The sequence below is a fragment of the Haemaphysalis longicornis genome, unplaced genomic scaffold, assembly GCF_048455015.1.
Source record: "Haemaphysalis longicornis isolate Haplotype H1 unplaced genomic scaffold, Haemaphysalis longicornis Haplotype H1 scaffold_1, whole genome shotgun sequence".
Classification (NCBI taxonomy): Eukaryota; Metazoa; Arthropoda; class Arachnida; order Ixodida; family Ixodidae; genus Haemaphysalis; species Haemaphysalis longicornis.
Genome location: NW_027526203.1, coordinates 451108371 through 451127839, shown reverse-complemented (window position 1 = coordinate 451127839; position 19469 = coordinate 451108371). Strand labels below are relative to the sequence as shown.

Genomic DNA, 19469 nt, shown 5'->3' with positions numbered 1-19469 from the left:
GCAGCCCGCAGCGGCGCCCGCAGACCGTGTGCCACGGCACGGCCTCGTCACCGTTCCCCGCAGGAAACGAGTGAATGCTGTGCGGATACGCACACGCACATTACGTTCCCGTGCGCGCGCGCATACACACACACGCACACACATGCACACGCACACACACGCACGCACGCATACGCACACACACACGCGCACGCGCACGCGCACGCACGCGCACGCACACACACACACGCACACACACGCACGCACACGCACGCACACGCACGCACACACACGCACACACACGGACGCACGCATGCAGTTGTTTTCGGAAGAACGTAATACTGCGAAATCCTTGTATCCAAAAGTTCGACGTTCTGTTTATTTTTCCTCTTTAGAAAGAGCACCATCTGAAAATGAAAATGTACTACTTGGCGAATAAGACTTGTTCATCCACCTAGAATTTTTTTTCATGAATGATATGGTCGACTGCAGTGTCAGCATCACACCGTCTGAGAGAAGCAAAATAAAGGGCTATCATTCTCTGGCATGACGGGTAACTGATGGCGAAGCGTGACAGTATGGGCAGTCAGGGCTGCACGGTTGCGAATGGGGAGGTGGGGGGTGGGGGGTGGAGGAGGCAGGAAAGGATGGGGAAGTATTGATCCAGCGAGAGTGTTCGGAAAAAGTACCTACGCCCATCCCCTCGCCAATGCTCGCGCCACGAAAAGCTCCCCCTCCCACAGCGACTGAGTCCGCCACCTCAGAAGACGGACTATGAAAAGCTGCGAAGTACGAAAGGAGACTGCAAATTTTGAATAATTACTATTCAGTTGGTGGCGTCTATCTACAGCAGTAAAAGGGGATGAAAGCCCTAAATGTCTGATTTGGAAACGGAGCTTATCCGCCGCTGGAGTGGGGCACCTCAGTTAACCCGATCAAATTAATATATTCTTCGTGGCATCCTTGAATGCGCACCTTATGTTGTGTGTACAGTTGTTTCTGTTTCACCTCCAACAGAAATGAAGCCGCGGATAATCGAACTGCCAACCTCGTGTTCAGTAGAATCCGCACGGTTTAGTAGCTGATCCACCCAGGGAGGGGGGAGAAGCTCTTATGTATGCGTTCCGTTCCCGACATTGTTTGCCAGGCGGCACAATTATGTTTGTTTGCACTGCTATCTGTCTGAGCCTCATGCCGTGGAATATTGGTAGGTTATAGTGATACAACACATGCTGGTGCACTTTTTTGTTCTGAAATGTTTGTGTGTAAATGAGACTTTTTTTTACAAATGAAGGTAAGTAGTCCCGAGGCAAGCAAATAATGATCAATTAAAACGTGCGTTGTCGTGTGTTTTAAGGAAAAACATTTTTTTCCGAAATAGAACGCTAACAAATTTACGCTAATAAATTAAGCTTGTTGCGTGTTTCCTTCAGGAAAAAAAACCATAAAGGAGAAATTACTGCGGCATTTTTGTGATGCGAAGCATTCCTTCATGAGAAAGGATCAGCCAACCGGAAAGCCATTTGTCTTTCAGTAGCGCATTGTTCAAACGACGAAGAATGCGGCGTCGCGCCTGTATAAGCGGGTAGTATAGGGTCGACATGGAGTGTGGTGAGAGGACTGGTGTGGCATTGCCAAGCAGGCGAATACCAGTACTAGTATTGAAAAGTGAGTTAGTTGGGCGCTGTCCACGTTTACCGCGTAAAACAGAAACCACAGCACGAGCGCCCGTGTGTGTGTGTGCATGTGTGAGCGACAGGGATAGCGTTTGAGAGAGAGAGAGAGAGAGAGAGAGAGAGAGAGAGAGAGAGAGAGAGAGAGAGAGAGAGAGAGAGAGAGAGAGAGAGAGAGAGAGAGAGAGAGAGAGAGAGAGAAGGGGGAATATGGTCACGTCAGCTGCCCTCCCACACGAATTGTAAGGTCCGTGTGTGGCTTTAAGTCGCACGCACGGCACGGTCTTCATTTGTTTCTGGTATGCCATACCGGTTTCCAGCGCAATTAGGTCATTCCCAATCTTTTCGTCGCATATGGATCATTTCGGCTGACCGAATGTGAAGTACCTTGGTGGTTTCTGTTCGGCCGTGCGGCGTATAGGCTGGCGTTGTATTCAGATATATTCCTGTTTATGGCTTTGACGGCGCACTGCACCTCTTCCCCGCGCCAAGGTGAGGACAACGCCCCCCCCCCCCCCCTTCTTCTCTTCTTCTTTCCGTTATTCTCTACGAAGTTGTATGGGCACGCGCCGGTCATGCGTTCGATTACTACGCGAATAAGTCGACCTTTATGGGTATAAATAAACAAGCAGACGTAAAGCAAGTAGCCCGATATGCAAGGACCAAGCAATAAATGAGGAACGGAAACTGCGGCAAATGGCGTGGGTCGCAGAGGAAACGTACTGTGCCACAGAAAGAGAAACTCGCCGACGTCTCGGTGTGTGCAAACAAACGCCCACACCGGTTTCTCCCTGTACCGAAACGTGAGCTGCAAGCAAACCACCTTTCAAAAAGCGGCTTACTTGAGGTGCAGCGTTAATGCATGCGTATAAGCACCTTTCGTAAGTCTGTTTGGTCGGCAGAGCTAGGGGCCCTTATTTCTCTTTCTTTCTGCAATCGCCAAAAGAAAAGAGAGATGTTTAATCTGTTTAGTCGACACACGGGCCCTTATTTTTGTTTCTGCATCAAAAAAGAGAAAGAAAGGAATCTTACGGAACAGACCCCTGCTTATAAGTGTAGCATCATTCGGTTCGAGCCAGCAGCACATTCATTCGCATGGATTTGTACCTGGGTAGGCACGTGATGAGTTTGCCAAGACAAAAACCTTTCGTAACCTGCAAGGTGAACCTATACAGACGTCTCACTACACGGGCAAGACGACTCTAATCGCTCAGTTTCAGTCTAGTTGGGTTATATAAAATCCAATCGGGGAGCTGGTTGCGAGATTTTTGTGCTCACTCGCGAATATTACGCTTCCTTTTCTCGTTTCTGCCGGGGGAACGAGCACTCGAAAACACGTCGAACAGGACGAGCATGTTGTTGTTGCCAAGTGGATTAATAGGCTACCGTGATAGAAACGAAGCCCATTTTAAAGCGCGATATCCTCCATTAAGCGAAGAAGTCGGCGTCCGGCGCACAAACGGCGCCTTCGGAAGCGTTCCATGCCACGAGGAAGCGAGAGGTGGTCGTGGACGCCAGGACACCGCAGGTGTAGATTACGGAAGAACGCAGCCGAACGAGCGAATAGACAAGCAGCGAAATTCACCGTCGTCGTCAACTTCCCTTTTCTTTGTACCGCGCCATACTCACCAGCGCTGTGCCTCCCGATGCCTCTCAAGACGACCCCTGCCCCCATCGAAGACCGCAATGTTGTCACATCCCTGGTGGTGTTCGGCCTAGAGAGTGGTCTCTCAAGTTTAGTGTAGACTGGGGACTACCCCGCTCGTAATAGTTGACTCAACACATCTGAACACAAGCACAGCCTGACTCTGCTGACTGCAGTGATCTGTGCTATGGCCTTCATGAACCCACCATTTCCGCTTCTCGGCTACCCTTCCCTACATTTCCCCTCTCTTCCCGTATTTTCGTCACGTTGCCTCCCATTAATAATTAAGGATTACAACAACAACTCACGTTACACGGTGGCAAGAGCGGCCAGCGGCCCAACGCGAAGGAAACGGATGGAAGACATTTGAAACCGCTAACTAAAGGTTTTAAGTGCGAATGCACTTTATAAGCGACCCTGAATTCCGTTGACCGCCGTCCGTCCACATAGCAAAAGCTGCGGGTGCGCGCGCTCCTCGTCTTCCTTGGCAACGGGGGGAGATGGCACACACCCACGTGGGAGATTGGCCAGGAATCTCCTCATCTTCCTTGGCAACGGGGGGAGATGGGCGCGCGCTGCCTGGCCGCTGACATGGCACATACCCACGTGGGGGATTGGCCAGGAATCGGGCGTGAGAAGGGCTAATGCACCCGCTTAAAGGAGTACTGACACGAAATTTCAAAGCTGAGATCCGCTCTAGCAATCAAGTACAACGACAACACAAATAAGTGTCTGTGAATAAATGCATCTTTCTTTCTTTGTAGTTGTGTGTGTGTGTGTGATCTCTCTTTCGCGAACATTACCGAACCGCGCAAATTCAACTCCTGCATTCGCACTTTCACATTCTTCCCCTCGGGGAAATGCGGGGAAATTTTTATTGAAGTTTCTATCTGCGCTGGAGCTGCAGTTGTGCGTGGCGCAGAACATAGCATTAACCATCTTTCCATTTTTGAGTGAAATCGCCTGGATGGCCGGTAAAAATCAGGGTGAATATCACGTAACGGGGGTACACTTGCCATCCAACAAAACAGGTTGCGACCGTATTCTCTGCAATAACCTGCATGCAATGCGCACCACAATTTGCTGCAACGAAAATACCTATTCACATGCTGGCGCCTTATGATCCCCGAACACCGGGTATGTCAGCCTGGCCACAACCTGATTTTAATTTGAGCATACCTTGAGCGGGCAGACTACATGACCTATGAGGCCTTTTTTTTTTCTTCGACCACTTTTCCCCCTTTAACACAGTGGCTTCGGCCACGGTGGGATCGCACGCTAAATGATTTCAGTCAATCAATAAATCGCTAAGTCAAAGCAGGAAGTCGTACAACATTTCGTGTGTGAGATGCTTGCTTGTAGTTTCTTGTTCTGCACTTTTTTAACACTGCTTTGCATTTTCAGGGTCTCTAGCATATGAATAGTACACACAGTTTCTTGCTGTGTGTTGCAACCGCAAAAAATTAGGCAAACTGCATCAACTTTTGAGTTATATACATGCCTCCCGTTGGAGGCGCACAGTAGGGAGAACCCAGGACTAATTCAGATTACCTATGCTTCTTTGACATGCACATAACTAACAATTAGTACAGGCGTTTTCTTTTTCCGATGGCTCCCTCAAGGGCGTCCTGTCACACCTGTGATCTTACGCACGTAAGCAGGGCACCTCAGTCTGACGCCAGCGCAGTCGTTACAGGGCGCGAGCAAATTACATTGCTTACAAAATACGAATAACTGTGGCGTCTCAAACACGTCTGTCTGCTGAGGTTGTAGCCATTGCCCTACATAGTGCTGCCTAGCAAAAGTTCGATTCCGCAGGCCCGCTATCGCAGGAAATACTCAGAGAGGCTCCTCTCCTCGACTTGAGGGAAGGCGGGTTTCGTGAAAAATCACTTCGTCGGCGGCTTTCTTCAACCGCAGTCTTCAAAGTAGGACTGGCCGTCCAAGGGACGCAAACAAGCGAACGCCCACATGACACCCATTCGGTGAATTGGGCTTTTGAGGACCTTGGGCGAAAGAATTGACGACAGATCGTTGCTAAACGCCCGACGCGCATCACAGCTCGCTAGCAAGGTTGTTTTTGCGCGGTCTCAGATGACGCATCACTCCTGGGAGAGAAAAAAAGGGCCTGGAAGGCGCCAAGACTTACGCGCTTTGTTTGTGCTGCCACAATCACAGAATCAATCTTTGCAAGAAGGTGGGTTTATTTATAATTGGACCGATGAGTGATTGAAGACTGCAATCGTAAAAAGATTAGGACACTCACTGTAGACTTGATATGTAAATCTAACGATAGCTGATGTAGACGCAATGCAAAGATTTTGCCGAACTAGTCATTTCATAGTTAAAACCACCGCCGTACTATCAGACAAAAAACAGTTTGGTCTTCTGTCATAGCCTTTCCAACTTGGTTCCAGACACCACAATAGATCGAGGCGGTACGCTTTTGCTTTTCACTCAGCAGTATGATTCACAATTCAATTTTCCGGAGTTTCCAGGGATCGATAATTCCTGACGGATAATTTCTGATCTCCTGGTTATAAGCTTACCTTTATATATATAGCGAATCAGAATAGGAAGTGAGGGGCTCGTTGAAAATAAGACAGAAATAAGAATTGGCAGTCAAGAAAACCTCGGAAAGCAAAGGGGAGGATGTAGTTGGTCAAGATAAAGAATTTGGAAAATAAGAAAGTGGAGAAAAAAATGCCCGCCAGGTGGGATCCGAACCCACGACCTCCAGAATACCGGTCTGGTGCGATAACCACTACGCTACAGGCGGGGCTACTTTAGCATCCACTATCTGGGGTATTTATGTTCAGGTGTTTTTGTTTCCTGCGCTTGGGGGTGGTAGCCAGCGCCACTCGGACTACTCGGGGTGAAGGGGACCTTCGTTTAACCCCCGGGCCGTGACTCGAGCGTCTACGACATGTCGAGAGTGGTCGACTAGCGTTGAACCCTCTTAAGCTCCCTATGGCACCAAGACTGCCAGAACAGAGGCCCTCGCTATGCATGTAGCGAATCAGAATAGGAAATGAGGGGCTCGTTGAAAATAAGACAGATCCGAACCCACGACCTCCAGAATACCGGTATTCTGGAGGTCGTGGGTTCGGATCCCACCTGGCGGGCATTTTTTCTCCCCTTTCTTATTTTCCAAATTCTTTATCCTCACCAACTACATCCTCCCCTTTGCTTTGCGAGGTTTTCTTGACTGCCAATTCTTATTTCTGTCTTATTTTCAACGAGCCCCTCATTTCCTATTCTGATTCGCTACATGCATAGCGAGGGCCTCTGTTCTGGCAATCTTGGTGCCATAGGGAACTTAAGAGGGTTCAACGCTGGTCGACCACTCTCGACATGTCGTAGACGCTCGAGTCACGGCCCGGGGGGTTCAACGAAGGTCCCCTTCACCCCGAGTAGTCCGAGTGGCGCTGGCTACCACCCCCAAGCGCAGGAAACAAAAACACCTGAACATAAATACCCCAGATAGTGGATGCTAAAGTAGCCCCGCCTGTAGCGTAGTGGTTATCGCACCAGACCGGTATTCTGGAGGTCGTGGGTTCGGATCCCACCTGGCAGGCATTTTTTCTCCACTTTCTTATTTTCCAAATTCTTTATCCTCACCAACTACATCCTCCCTTTTGCTTTCCGAGGTTTTCTTGACTGCCAATTCTTATTGATTGATTGCAGGGTTTAACGCGCCGACGCAACGCAGGCGATGAGGCGCGCCGTAGTGGAGGGCTCCGGATTAATTTTGACCACCTGGGGATCTTTAACGTGCGCCGAAATCTCGTACACACGGGCGTTTTTGCTTTTCGCCTCCATCAGAAAACCGGCCGCTGCGGCCGGGAATCGAACCCGTGACCTCGTGCTCAGCAGCGCAACGCCTTAGCCACTGGGCCACCGCGGCGGGTGCCAATTCTTATTTCTGTCCTATATATACGCATGTCCACAACGGATACCGCGGTCAGTACAGCCTCTGACTTTCGTATAAAATTAAGAGGAAACCTGAACTGTGATAGTTCCAATGTGGTATGTTTGCTCGAGTGTACGGTGTGCCACCTACAATACATCGGGCAAACACAAACGTCATTCAGAACTAGGTTTAATAATCACAAGTCACATTACAAAACTCTGCCATCTCTCCCGTTGTCAAAACACGTTAACCTTCCTGGGCACTCTTTTGACCACCTAAGCCATTTTCACCTTTCTTCCTTTTTTTGTTTCATTCGCAATAGGCTCCGTGCGCTGGTATGGTGGCGACACCGGCTCCTGAACAACCAGCGTCACCTACGGCCAGTGGAGGCATTTATCGGATGTTGTTGACATCGCTTGCGCGCTGCGCCGCACTGGCCGTGCTGTGCTGCGATGACTGACTGCTCAAACCAGCGCGGTCGTTCTAACGGTTTTAGAAAGATAGAAAATATTGGCACGTTTTTTTATAAGAAAACCGCAAAACCTGGTCGACAGCAACACGCCGAAAGCGATGCTACTGCGCCAGGGAGGAGCTAGCGAGCGCAACGGAGCCGTTCGATGGGCGCGGCCCCGGACTACATCTTTTAGTTATATGTGGGTACAGTGGACGGTTGTGAGTTCTGTTGAGAACAGGCGGCTGTTCTCAACAGGCGGCTGCTCTGTTGAGAACTCTTGAGAACTTTTTCAAGAGTTCAGTGAATCTAAGCGAGGTAGGCAGGGCAAGCTGCATGCGCAAGGTCGGGTGCCGCGGCTCGTGTGAACATGCTGATAAAGTTGCTTTGTTAGATAACTCATAACTGTGAACACCGGGCAGCTACTGCCCAATTTAGCACCCTCTGTTTGAATCAACGAAATGTTAGACGCATGAGCCGCCGAGGCCGCACGGGCAGAAGCTCCACGCGTACACGTAGTAAGGGGTAAGCAGCGATCACCACCGCAATACAGAAGAGGAATAAACCATATAGATTGTTAAAGGAGCCATGAAGACAAAATACAAGTTGGGTTTATTAGAAAGACCGCTTAGTCCCGATAACAATGATACCAATATCATCGCCATCTTCGAACAAGTAACGGAGATATGAAAGAAAACGTGTGAAGCAGTCGCGACCCCCTAGGCAATTTCCCGCAACTTTTCTATGACGTCACGGAACCTTGTTTGTGCAATTGGCGGCCGCCTAACTGACCTGTCGCGACGACACAAGACTGGACGTCTGTAAAGGGGCCTCTAGTTCCATTTCACCGCATCACTTGAATGCTAACGTGCAGTTAACGCACTGAAAATTATGATTTATTGTTGGCCCGTGTGACGTCATTCTTGCTCATAACACGTCACTGTGGCGCAAATTTTGAAAGTTTTTAAATACTTCTTGCTTTTTTTTCGTTAAAAAGCATCTTTTGTGGCTCTAATGGAGCTGAGTGAGATACTGAATCCTAGTTCTTTCAAATTAAACGAAGTTGTATTTTCTCTTCATGGCTCCTTTAAAGCATAAGCAACACACAATACTAAAATGCCGGGGTAGGCATAGGCTCAGCGACAAAAAAAAAAAGAAAAACGACACACACCGTCACGGCTTCAAGATGACTGACGCACATATTAATGGCCCATTCGTTTAGCTGTGGTGGTTGCTTGTGTAATCACTGCAGTTTCGTGTCAACCGCTGATCGGCGTCATATTCTGTAGGATTCAGGGAAGGTTGGTGGGGTGTATGTTTGCGCGCTGTTTTTGTTCCCGACGAAGTTCGCTTTGCCTATGCAAGTTTCGCCAGGCACCGCCTGTCGCAGGTGCCTGTCGTGAGGAGCGCCCGGCGTCGCCCAGGCTCGCGCGTGGGCTTACGCCACGTGATGAGCTCGCAAAAAAATACCAATAAAAAATACCGAGCTCACGTGAGCGTGCTCCTCGAGAACACCCTGCCCAGCGTTCGTGGCGTGATCTCTCGCGTGCTGTTCTTCTCTCCAGTTCACGTGCGTTCGCGCCTCAGTTGGGAAGCCCAGACGCCGAGTTCGCGAAGCCGGTTGCCGTGGCTTCTAGCGCGTGCTAACGCGGTCCACTTTTGGTGAGATGTGAAAGGCAGCGAACAAAACGGAACTCTCCTGTACACCACCATGTGTACACGGACTCACAAGCAGCGTGTCGGGCCTGCCAGTCATAGAGAACTTTCAGCGGAAAGTTCGGAAATCCATGTGAGGTGCAACAGCCTGGTCCCCGACGAATGGAGAGGGGTCTGGTCTTTCTCCAGCCTTGTACCATTAGTGCGAGCTGCGCCAATTTCTTGTGTATGCATCCTCCCCCGCAAAACATTTAGAGAAGGAGAAACATTGGTTTTGGGACACTGTTTTACGTCGCCACCGAGTGCAGCGAAGGGCCTTACTGCGCATGTTTTGCAACTAGCCGTAATGGAAAATCAAACCCCTCTTTCTTTGAGCACTGAGACGAAACGTGACTCATTCCTGCTGTAACACGGTTTTAGGGGAATAAGATGAATGCGACTAAATCTCTTCTTTCATGCACTGAAATCTCTCGAATTCTGCCCCCCTCTAAGTTCAAATAAATCTGTCTGTCATTCGGGTCTCTCAAGAATGAAATATAAGGCAGTGCAGAAAAGGCAGGGAGGTTAACCAGCCAAGAGTACGATTGGCTACCCCACACATGGGAAATGGGAAAAGAAGGATTGAGATAGAAAAAAAAGGGTGCATAAATAATGCGGGAGGGAGATTGAGGAGCGAGAAGAGAAAGAGTTAAATTAAGTACAAGAAAAAAACGTTGACGAAAGGACCTTAAGAAAAACAGCGTCCCTGAAAGCGTGTATACACTTTCGTAATGGTGGCGTAAAGTTCGTAAATTTGGATACCCTTAGACGCATGTCGGAAAATGCCCCCAGTATCATCATCACATTCACTACGAGCAAACAATGCCTGACGATATTTCTCTGCTCGCGGGCAGAAAGGGAAGTATTTAGAACGCAACGCCCCTGAATGAGCCATCGGTGCACCCAATTCAAGACATGCCGAAAATTCGACAGAGCACGAGCACGGGAAAGCGATTTTACTCAACGGCATCAATAGCTGTGTGGCTTATCACTCAATGAAAAGCCTCAGGATATTTCAGGATGTCATTTTGTGATGTTGTCTGGTCTCACCACTGGCCTACCTTGCACTTTTCGCGTAATTACGGCTAAGCATGCTCGCGGCGCTACTATGAAGAGTGAGTGAGTGAGTGAGTGAGTGAGTGAGTGAGTGAGTGAGTGAGTGAGTGAGTGAGTGAGTGAGTGAGTGAGTGAGTGAGTGAGTGAGTGAGTGAGTGAGTGAGTGAGTGAGTGAGTGAGTGAGTGGACAAACCTATTTGCCCAGTTTGGTAGTCCTCTGCCTTGACTTGGCAAAGGCCAGGCTGTAAACTTTCAAGGCTTTACCGTTGACCTGCTTCACCACAGCGAATCCTGGATGACCGATCGATGCGACGAAGAGGGCGAATTCGGCAAATTCGTCTTCAACCGTCGGACGGTTGAAAGCGAAGCTTTCTCGTGATAGATTCTTTGGTTGACCAATCCCACACTGCGTATGTGGTGCTCTGAAGGAAATGCACCACTTTTCTAGGATACCCAAAGCAACTCTCGGGGGGGGGGGGGGGGGGGGGGCACTCCGTGGGCCTCTCGTTTGGATTTGGGGTGTACTGCGCGAATTGGTACCAGCTGCTTGGCGTTCGCTTCGACCATGTCGAAATTAAGCAATCGGATAGACGCCCGCTTCATAAAGCGGGTCCCACGCTCTATTACGGCCACAGGAATTTTATTTCACTTCACCCACGATCATTGATCCTCATCGCCAAATAAAGTTGGCTTCCCTGAAGGACGTATTGGTGTACGACGGCATCAGTGACGACCCTAAAGCTACGCTTTAAATTGAGTGTTACGCAGAGATGTTTTACGTACCTGCCATACAGCAAAGTCACTTTTTTGTTGCCGGGGAAATTTGGGAAAGAGAAAAGAATGCGGCTTGAGGGTGGGTGGGAGCATAGCTTTGAGGGGGGGGGGGGGGGCGGGGTGGAGACCCCTGAAAGTCCGTGAACCCCCATTTGCGAACCGCTGGGATAGAGAATAATTTAGACGAGACGCGAGCGTTTTTATTTTGTATACCCACCAGAAAAGCAGCCACCGTTTTCGGCAATCGAACTCGCGTCCTCCGGTAAAACACTAATTTCGTTATGTAGAGAATCAAAATTCGGAGAGAGGAGCTCGTTGAGTGAACACTGAAGGGAAAGCGAGCGGCAGTCAGAGCAGCCGTAGGATCAGTTTCATTCATATACAGGCTCAAGAAAGTGGACCCGGGAGCATAGCTGCAGCTGTAGCATAGCTGCAGCTAGGCTACCGGGGAGGCTTCGTATACTCATAACAGACGCATTCGATGACGTACCATGGTAAGTCATGCAATTCGTATTTTATGCGCATACGGAAGTCGTAAGTTCGGGTCCCACTCGGGGAGCATGTCTTTATCCACTTTCTTTTCCTGTTTTTAGAACGTTTGAAAGAAACCAGAACAACAGAAAGAAAAAAAAACGGTTCTTTTTCCCTCATGCCGCTCTTAACTGCTGGCTTTACACTCTGCAATGAACGCGGTGCAAACCCGAAACGTGCAGAGTGTGTTAGCGGCGGTTGCGGGTTTTTTTTCTCGCGCCAATCCCCCCTGTCCGTGTCCCTGCGGCCCTGTGCCCGGCAGCGTTCACTTGTCTTCGCCTGCAGGACCTCGTGGCGGCGCGGAGGGAGGGCCGGAGGAGTTGGGGCCACCGCAGTCGTGCTTCGCCAATTTCTCCTTTCGGGGTTCCAGAATCTGAAAGTTGCAGGTGAGCGACTCGTCGACCCGCATCATGGCCCCGGCGTTTCTGAAGGTGCCGCAGTAGTTAGGTGCCGAGAAGACGGTCACCAGCTGCTGGTTGCCGAAGAACTCGTACCCGTCCTCCACCACCTCGTGAGCTCTGCAGATGAGGTCGAGGTTGTGCTTGCGGAGGAACTTGGACACCACGTCGGAGCCAAAGGTGTAGGACACGCCCCGAACGCTCTTGCCCCAGCCCTGGACGTTCTTGTCCGGATCCGACCAGAGGAGGTCACATACGAGGCCCTTGTTCGGGATGTCTGTCGGTCGCGCGATGCTCTTGATCTGCTCCATGGACTCCAGGTCGGGAGACAGCCCCCCGTGGCAGCAGAATATCTTGCCCTCGATGATGGCCGCGAGAGGCATGCAGTCGAAGCAGTCCACGAACGTCTTCCACAGCTTGACGCTGTATCTGCGCTTGCACTCATCGTAGAAGCCGTAGACACGGCTGATGGCCGCGCACTCATGGTTCCCCCGCAGGAGGAAGAATTTCTCGGGGTACTTTAGCTTGTATGCCAGCAGAAGGCACATCGTCTCCAGGGACTGCTTGCCCCTGTCCACGTAGTCCCCGAGAAACAGGTAGCAGGTCTCCTCGGGGGAACCGCCGAAATCGAACAGCTCCAGTAGGTCCCTGTATTGGCCGTGTATGTCGCCCAGGATTTTGAGGGGCGCCACGAGCTCGAGGAGTGCCGGCTGGCTCAGAAAGAGCTCGCGCGACTTCAGGCAGAGGTCGCGCATCTCCTGCTCCGTGAGCCGCATCGCCGTCCCCCGGCGCACCTCCAGCAGACCCGAAATGACGCTGTCCACGTTCAGGCCGCCCTCCGCCATTCCCTCCGCCGACGCCCGAGAGGCCGCGGCAGGGCTGGGTTCGGCTGCGTGAGGCAAGGGGCGCGAGGACGACGGCCCGTGGCGCGTGCACGGAGACGGTGCTGGTGCCACCGCCGCTGCTGGTGCCACCGCCGCTGCTGGTGCACGTGATGATGAGAATGGGCCACTGCAAAAACCGTTTTATTGCCGGTGGTGATTATAATTATTCATATCGCAGAATCACTGCGTGGACATCTTGTTAGAGTTTTGGGTATTGGCTGGGCGCATTCTTCGGGGGTATGCGACAGGAGCTGGAATCCCCATCGCAATCGCTCGGTGCGAGGCGGAAGCGAGCGCGAGCAGCGCCTGGGCACTGGCCACGTTAGCTGTACTACCGCTTTGCCATCTTTATAACTGCCTCGCTGCCGCCGTGATAGAACCCGTGCCCGGTATTTATTTATTCAAAAATGCCCCTAAAGGCCCTCACTAGGAGGGTATTACATAGGGGGCAAGGTACATTGAGAACGAATAAAAAAAGAGTACTAACAGCACGTTAACAGGCAAACAAATAAGTACAAGCGGGTGCGAGGCAAAAAAGAAAAAAAAAAGAAAGCAAGAAAGAAGGAAAACAAACACAAAATCTTGAAAGGACTCTAAAACCTATAAAGCACTTTTTAGTAAAGTTAACATACGAAGTAAGTGTGTAAAAGTTCTTGGAATTTGGTCGGATCTGTTAAATTTACAATGTGAGATGGTAGGGCATTCCAATCCACAATTGTGCGAGGTATGAAGGATTGTGAATATTTAGAAGTGTGGCATTTCACACGTGTCACTTTTAAGGCATGGTCCCGTCGGGGAGAGATGGTCGGTGTCGAAGAAAAGAAATCAGGGTGAAGTGAAGAGTGATGGTACAATTTATGGAACAATGATAAACGTGATAGTTTACGCCGATCTGATAGGATAGGTAATGATGCGCGAAGTTTTAGAGCCGTGACGCTGGTATGACGTGAATAATCTGAAAAGATGAAACGAACGGCACGATTTTGAAGGGATTCAATTTTGTCAACTAAGTATGCTTTGTCAGGGTCCCAAATGGCAGGTGCGTACTCAATTTTAGGTCTGATGACAGTTGTGTATGCAAGTTTACGGAGGTTAGATGGAGCATGTTTTAGTCAGTGCTTCAAAAAACCCAATGAGCGGTTGGCGGATGCAAGAATGATGTTGATATGATGATTCCATGTCAGGTCACAGTGCAGGTTAAGTCCCAGGTACTTGTAAGTGTCTGCTAGCTCAACAGTTGTGTTATTTAAGGAATAGGAAGTTTGAATGCGCGATGCGTGGTTTGTAAAGGGCATAAGTTTAGTTTTAGAATTATTCAACGACATTAACCAAGTGGAACACCAAGTAGATATAGAGTCAATTGTCAGTTTGGAGGGCCAGTTGGTCAGTAAAGTAGGGCATTGTACGGTAAATAACACAGTCATCAGCAAACAGCCTGATCTTTGAAGAAACGCAATTTGGTAAGTCATTGATAAAAATTTTAAAAAATGGTGAAGGGCCCAGCACACTGCCTTGTGGAACACCAGAGTGTACTTGACCAAAAGAAGAATTAACGTTATTAGCATATGTGAATTGAAACCTTGATGACAGAAAATATTTAACCCTTGCAATCACAAGAGAGTGGATATTACGTTGTGTAAGTTTGATTAGCAATTTGTGGTGAGGTACCCGGTCGAAAGCTTTGAAAAAAATCTAGAAATATTTAGTCGATTTGAAGTCCAGCGTCAACGGATGAGTGAATGCCGTTAATGAAACCGGCGAGCTGAGTGTCACACGAGTACCCTTTCCTAAAACCGTATTGGTATTTAAAGATGATATGTTCTTCTAAGTAGCTAATCACCTGTGAGTGGATGATGTGTTCGAGAAGTTTACAAATAGTGCTTGTTATTGATATTGGTCTGTAGTTGAGTGGAGATAAGGAATTGCCGGATTTAAAAATGGGTGTTACTTTTGCTATTCTCCAATCTTCAGGAATTGCACCAGATAAAATGGAATGGAAAAAAGAGCGGACAAGATGCGATAGATACCACCAGAAGTATTCTTTAGTATTTTATTATTGAAACCGAGGTGGTCCGGAGCAGAAGAGTTTTTTAGTTTGTTTAGCAAAGATAGAATACCGACTTCGCTAATCGTAATCGCTGGCATGTTAGTGTCAGCAACGTGGCTTACGTTAGGACAACTGTTAGTGTTTTCACGGGTAAATACGGAACAAAACTATCGTTAAACACCTGCGCGCAACCACCCTCTGGAATCACGTCACCATTGACTGATGAAAGCGTGATAACGGGATACGATCGGGGGTTAATTGAGCGCCAGAACCTTTGCGGACTGTTAGTTAACATCGAAGGTAAATCATGAGTGAAAAAATGACGGCGTGTAGTTTTAAGAAGCGCTTGATATTGTTGGTCACACATTTTGTACCGGTGCCATGAAGTCAATCCTTTATTCTGGCCTGTTTGCCTGTAAAGTCGTTTCTTTTTGTTATTAAGGCGACGAAGTTGATCGTTAAACCAAGGAGCAGTGTTTGTGCATGATATAGTTATCACGGGTATATATTTGGCGATGAGTTGAGAAAACGTATTTTTGAAAAGAATCCAGTTTGGTTCGATGGAACGGGACAAATATTCACGCAGAAATCCTTCAGAAAAAATGGATAACTCTTGGTTGATACGATCGAAGTTAGCTCTGTTGTAACACCTTATCGGTTTTCTTATTATTTTTTTCTTATGAGGTGAATACGTTAGATTTCCCGTAATGATGCAATGATCTGAAAGCCCATCGAGTTTCATGATGTCAGAACAAAGATCGGGATTATTTGTCAGGATTGGATCAAGGGTGTTGGCTGAGGTGGAGGATTGTCTTGTGGCTTAGGTGATAGGCTGAACGAGCGAGAAATCAAGGCAACACTCAAGGAACGCATGAGCTTCACTATCGCTGGCGATTACAGATAACGTAGACCAATTAATGACCGCAAAATTAAAGTCACCAAACACAATGAGTTCTGAATTAGGAAAACGCGTACAAATTTCATTCAAAACTTCACGAAATTCGTTAGCAAATAACGTATGCATGTCGGGGGATGCGGGGGGGGGGGGGGGGGCGATAGACAACACCAATAATGACATTAGTTATTCCATACCTCAGTGACACCCATACACACTCAAGAAATGAATTGATTGGAATTAATGCAGCGATTATTTCTTTTTTAACTGCAAGAAGCACACCACCGCCTCTACGATGTACGCGGTCACAGCGAAAAAATTTAAACTCAGAGTTACACACAAGAATCAAATCATCAGGAATAACGTCACTGAGCCAAGTTTCAGTTAGGGCGATTACAGATGACGAACATGAATCGATCAGTGATGAAAGCACCACGTTTTTTGACATTACACTCCTAGTATTAGTAAACAAAAAACTTGAGATCGTGGTGGAACTCTTCTGCGCACTGGAAGGCGAGGGCAGGTTAGTAGCTGGGTGTAAACGAAAACGTCACTGGTTTGGGCTTGCCAAAGGGCTTGTACCTTGTTGAGTGCTAGGGGTCTGCTGCGCAACATGCACTGCGCAATCGCCATTTGAGTCCCAAGTGTACGTATCTGTGTGAAGTAGTTTATGGAAGGATAGACGGACACGATCACCGTCTTTCGTAATAGACTTGAAAAAATGCAGCAGTTTTCGGCGTTTATCGCGAACAGCCTGAGAATAGTCGCAAGAAATACTGAATGTAGTGTTTTTTTTTTATTTGAATCCACGGCTCATCACTGTATCTACTTCTTTCTCGTTGTAAAGGTTAGATATAATTGGCTGCGGTTTGTCAGGGGGAAAGCGGCCTGTCCGGTGAGCCCTCACTACAGTCCATACAGTTAGTTCTAGTTTGTTAGTGCAAAATTACTTAACGAGGCGCTCAGATTCGTCTTATGCCTCAGATTTGTTAGGATCGTCAACGCCATAGAAGAGGACGTTCGACCTGCGGGAGCGGTTTTCCAAATCATCAACTCTCTCTTGGACTTTAGAAAATACTTCGCTTCTATCGCGCAGCAGCTTCGTTGGAACACGCAATCGAAAGCCATCGATTTGAGCAGTTCTGTAGCGGCCGCACACCGACGTGACGTAAACGGGTACGCAGTATCTCCTTCCCACGCGGCCTGGCTCCAGAGGCGGTTGAGGAATGGCCCCGCGGGGACCGTGGTACTTCATTAGCGCCGGCGTGCTCCTTAATACCAGCCGCGTACAAACAGGCCAAAGCCTGCGCTACCATGTCGTCACGCGGCGGGCCAAATTACTCGGTGGGGGGTTGCGACACGCGCATTAGTCGGCGCCACCGACCGAATCGGCGTGCCAATCAGCGGCAGAAGTGGTAACATGCCGATCCCGGGGGTCCTTGGCGCAGAAGACGTCTCGCGATGCCATATACGGCGGCCATCGAGCGCTCGGCCGCGTCACGTGCGCGCTTCATTTCGCCCCCCCCTCCCCTCGCTCGCACTGCCGTTGCGACACGCTGTCGGCGGCCCACGACTCCCCCGGGTCACTCGTGCGCTCACTGGGGCAGCACACGCGGCCTAGGTCGGAGTGGCCGGCACGCGCCCTTGGCTGGGCGCGATAACAGGCATTATAATGGACGAGCGGCAGGACTGCGGCATGCGACGCACGCACGCACACGTGGCGGCGGCGTTTGTTTGTAAACACCAGGGCCGCCTACTCGTGTCGGTAGGCAACCCTGCACAGCCGTAGTACACCTCCGTAAGCAGTACTTATCGCTGCTATCAATAAACATTACTACTGTACGTTAACTAGGGCTTGATGAAAAATATAACACTAGGACAGCAGATGATATTCCCTGTCAATTTATTATGTCCACCACTATCTCCGACAGCCAGTTTTTTCCTAGTTTTTTTCTTTTTTTTCGACTAACGGTTCCCAGAAGCTTAATTTTTCGCGAACTGTTCCCACAAATCATCTGTCCTTTGACCCTGCTTCATCCACCGGTGCATTCCACTTCTCATCAGACGAAGGAAAATACCCACATTTAACAAGATACAACACCGCCACGACACCGCTCGGGAAATGTCTCGCCACCCACCGGGAATGCTTTTCCAGATGCTGCTGCTATCTACGCTCAGGCTGTTGGTGCCTCACGAGTCAACGCTGCTGCTCGCCCCCAGGGACGGCGCTTGCAGTTCCCCGATCTTCAATGACAAAGTTTCGGCGTTTTCGTTTCACCGCCAGTTCTGGACAAGCCGCGGTATCACATCTGGCAACACGCTACGCTGGCTGCTGATAACCCGGAGACCATAAATCGCACAGCCTACGACGCAGCTTCCGGCCACGACACCACTCCGGAAATGTCTCGCCACTCACCGGGAATGCTTTTCCAGATGCTGCTGCTATCTACGCTCAGGCTGTTGGTGCCTCACATGAGTGCTTTGGTGCTTTAAACACATGAATTAGTGACGATTTCCCAGCTACTTTGCCGTCCAGCCCTTATGTTGTCCTAGGGACTACTTAGGACTAAGGAGGGCCAATACTGGCTGCTGCCGCTTACTTTTTTTGGGCTTCGTCTAATCTCACGTCAGCCATTAGAATTACCTGCGAAACTTCTCACGGCAGTGTCTATAAAAGCTGGCTGGCCAAAAATTCGCTGAATAATATCATGCCCCAACGTAACATAACCTCACCGAACGCGTCATCACCTACCCAAATCCAGCCAAACTGCAACAAACCTAATCTAACCCAGCCCAACGAGAAGAACACAACCTATATTAAACGTAATTCAACCCATTCTAGAAGTCCTCTGCGTCGATCTCTTTATATAGTAAAAACCAAAGTAAAAAAAGCATCAACAAAATCACGCTCACCAAAAAAATTCGAAACCTAAAAAAACAGAAAAAAAACCCATTGCAATACCGGACTCGAACCTGAGCCTTCTCGTTTAAAACCAAATACTATACCATAGCGCTACGGGGGCAGTTTTGCACACGGCTTTTTAGGGAATATTTATACCGTAGAATCTCTGGGTAGCGTTCTCAGCCAATGAGAGGCGACTGCCGTGAGACATTTTTCGCGGTAATTCTCACAGTTGCCGTGATAATAGAACCTATCTTTTTTGATTAAATCGCAATCTCTACTCTGGGATCATCTATCACCCAGAACGTTAAACCCCTAGCGAAGGATCGTGGTACTGTTGAGTCACCGTACATACGCACGGGACGTGTTTAAATCCAGCAGAGTACTTTTTATGGGCGAAACACCTTAGGGTCTTGGTCTGTCGGCGTCTCATGTCGTCTCATGTAGTTACGGTACTAAAACACCGCGACACTTGTTTTTCAACGCCTCGCGCTAGAACGTAACGCGTACGTACTAAATGAATTACTCACCGGGCCACTGGTTTGCAACGGAGTTGGAGCCACCGCAGTCGGGCTTTGCCAATTTCTCCTTGGGGCGTACCAGGATCTGGAAGTTGCAGGTGAGCG

At 49.1% G+C, this 19469-nt stretch overlaps 2 pseudogenes; both read right to left on the bottom strand.

Moving 5' to 3' along the window:
• Window positions 1-11982: 11982 nt before the first annotated feature.
• LOC144162435 (serine/threonine-protein phosphatase PP1-beta catalytic subunit pseudogene) lies at window positions 11983-12960 on the bottom strand (annotated as a pseudogene).
• Window positions 12961-17451: 4491 nt separating this feature from the next.
• LOC144162427 (serine/threonine-protein phosphatase PP1-beta catalytic subunit pseudogene) overlaps window positions 17452-19469 on the bottom strand; it is a 2985-nt pseudogene continuing 967 nt past the window's right edge.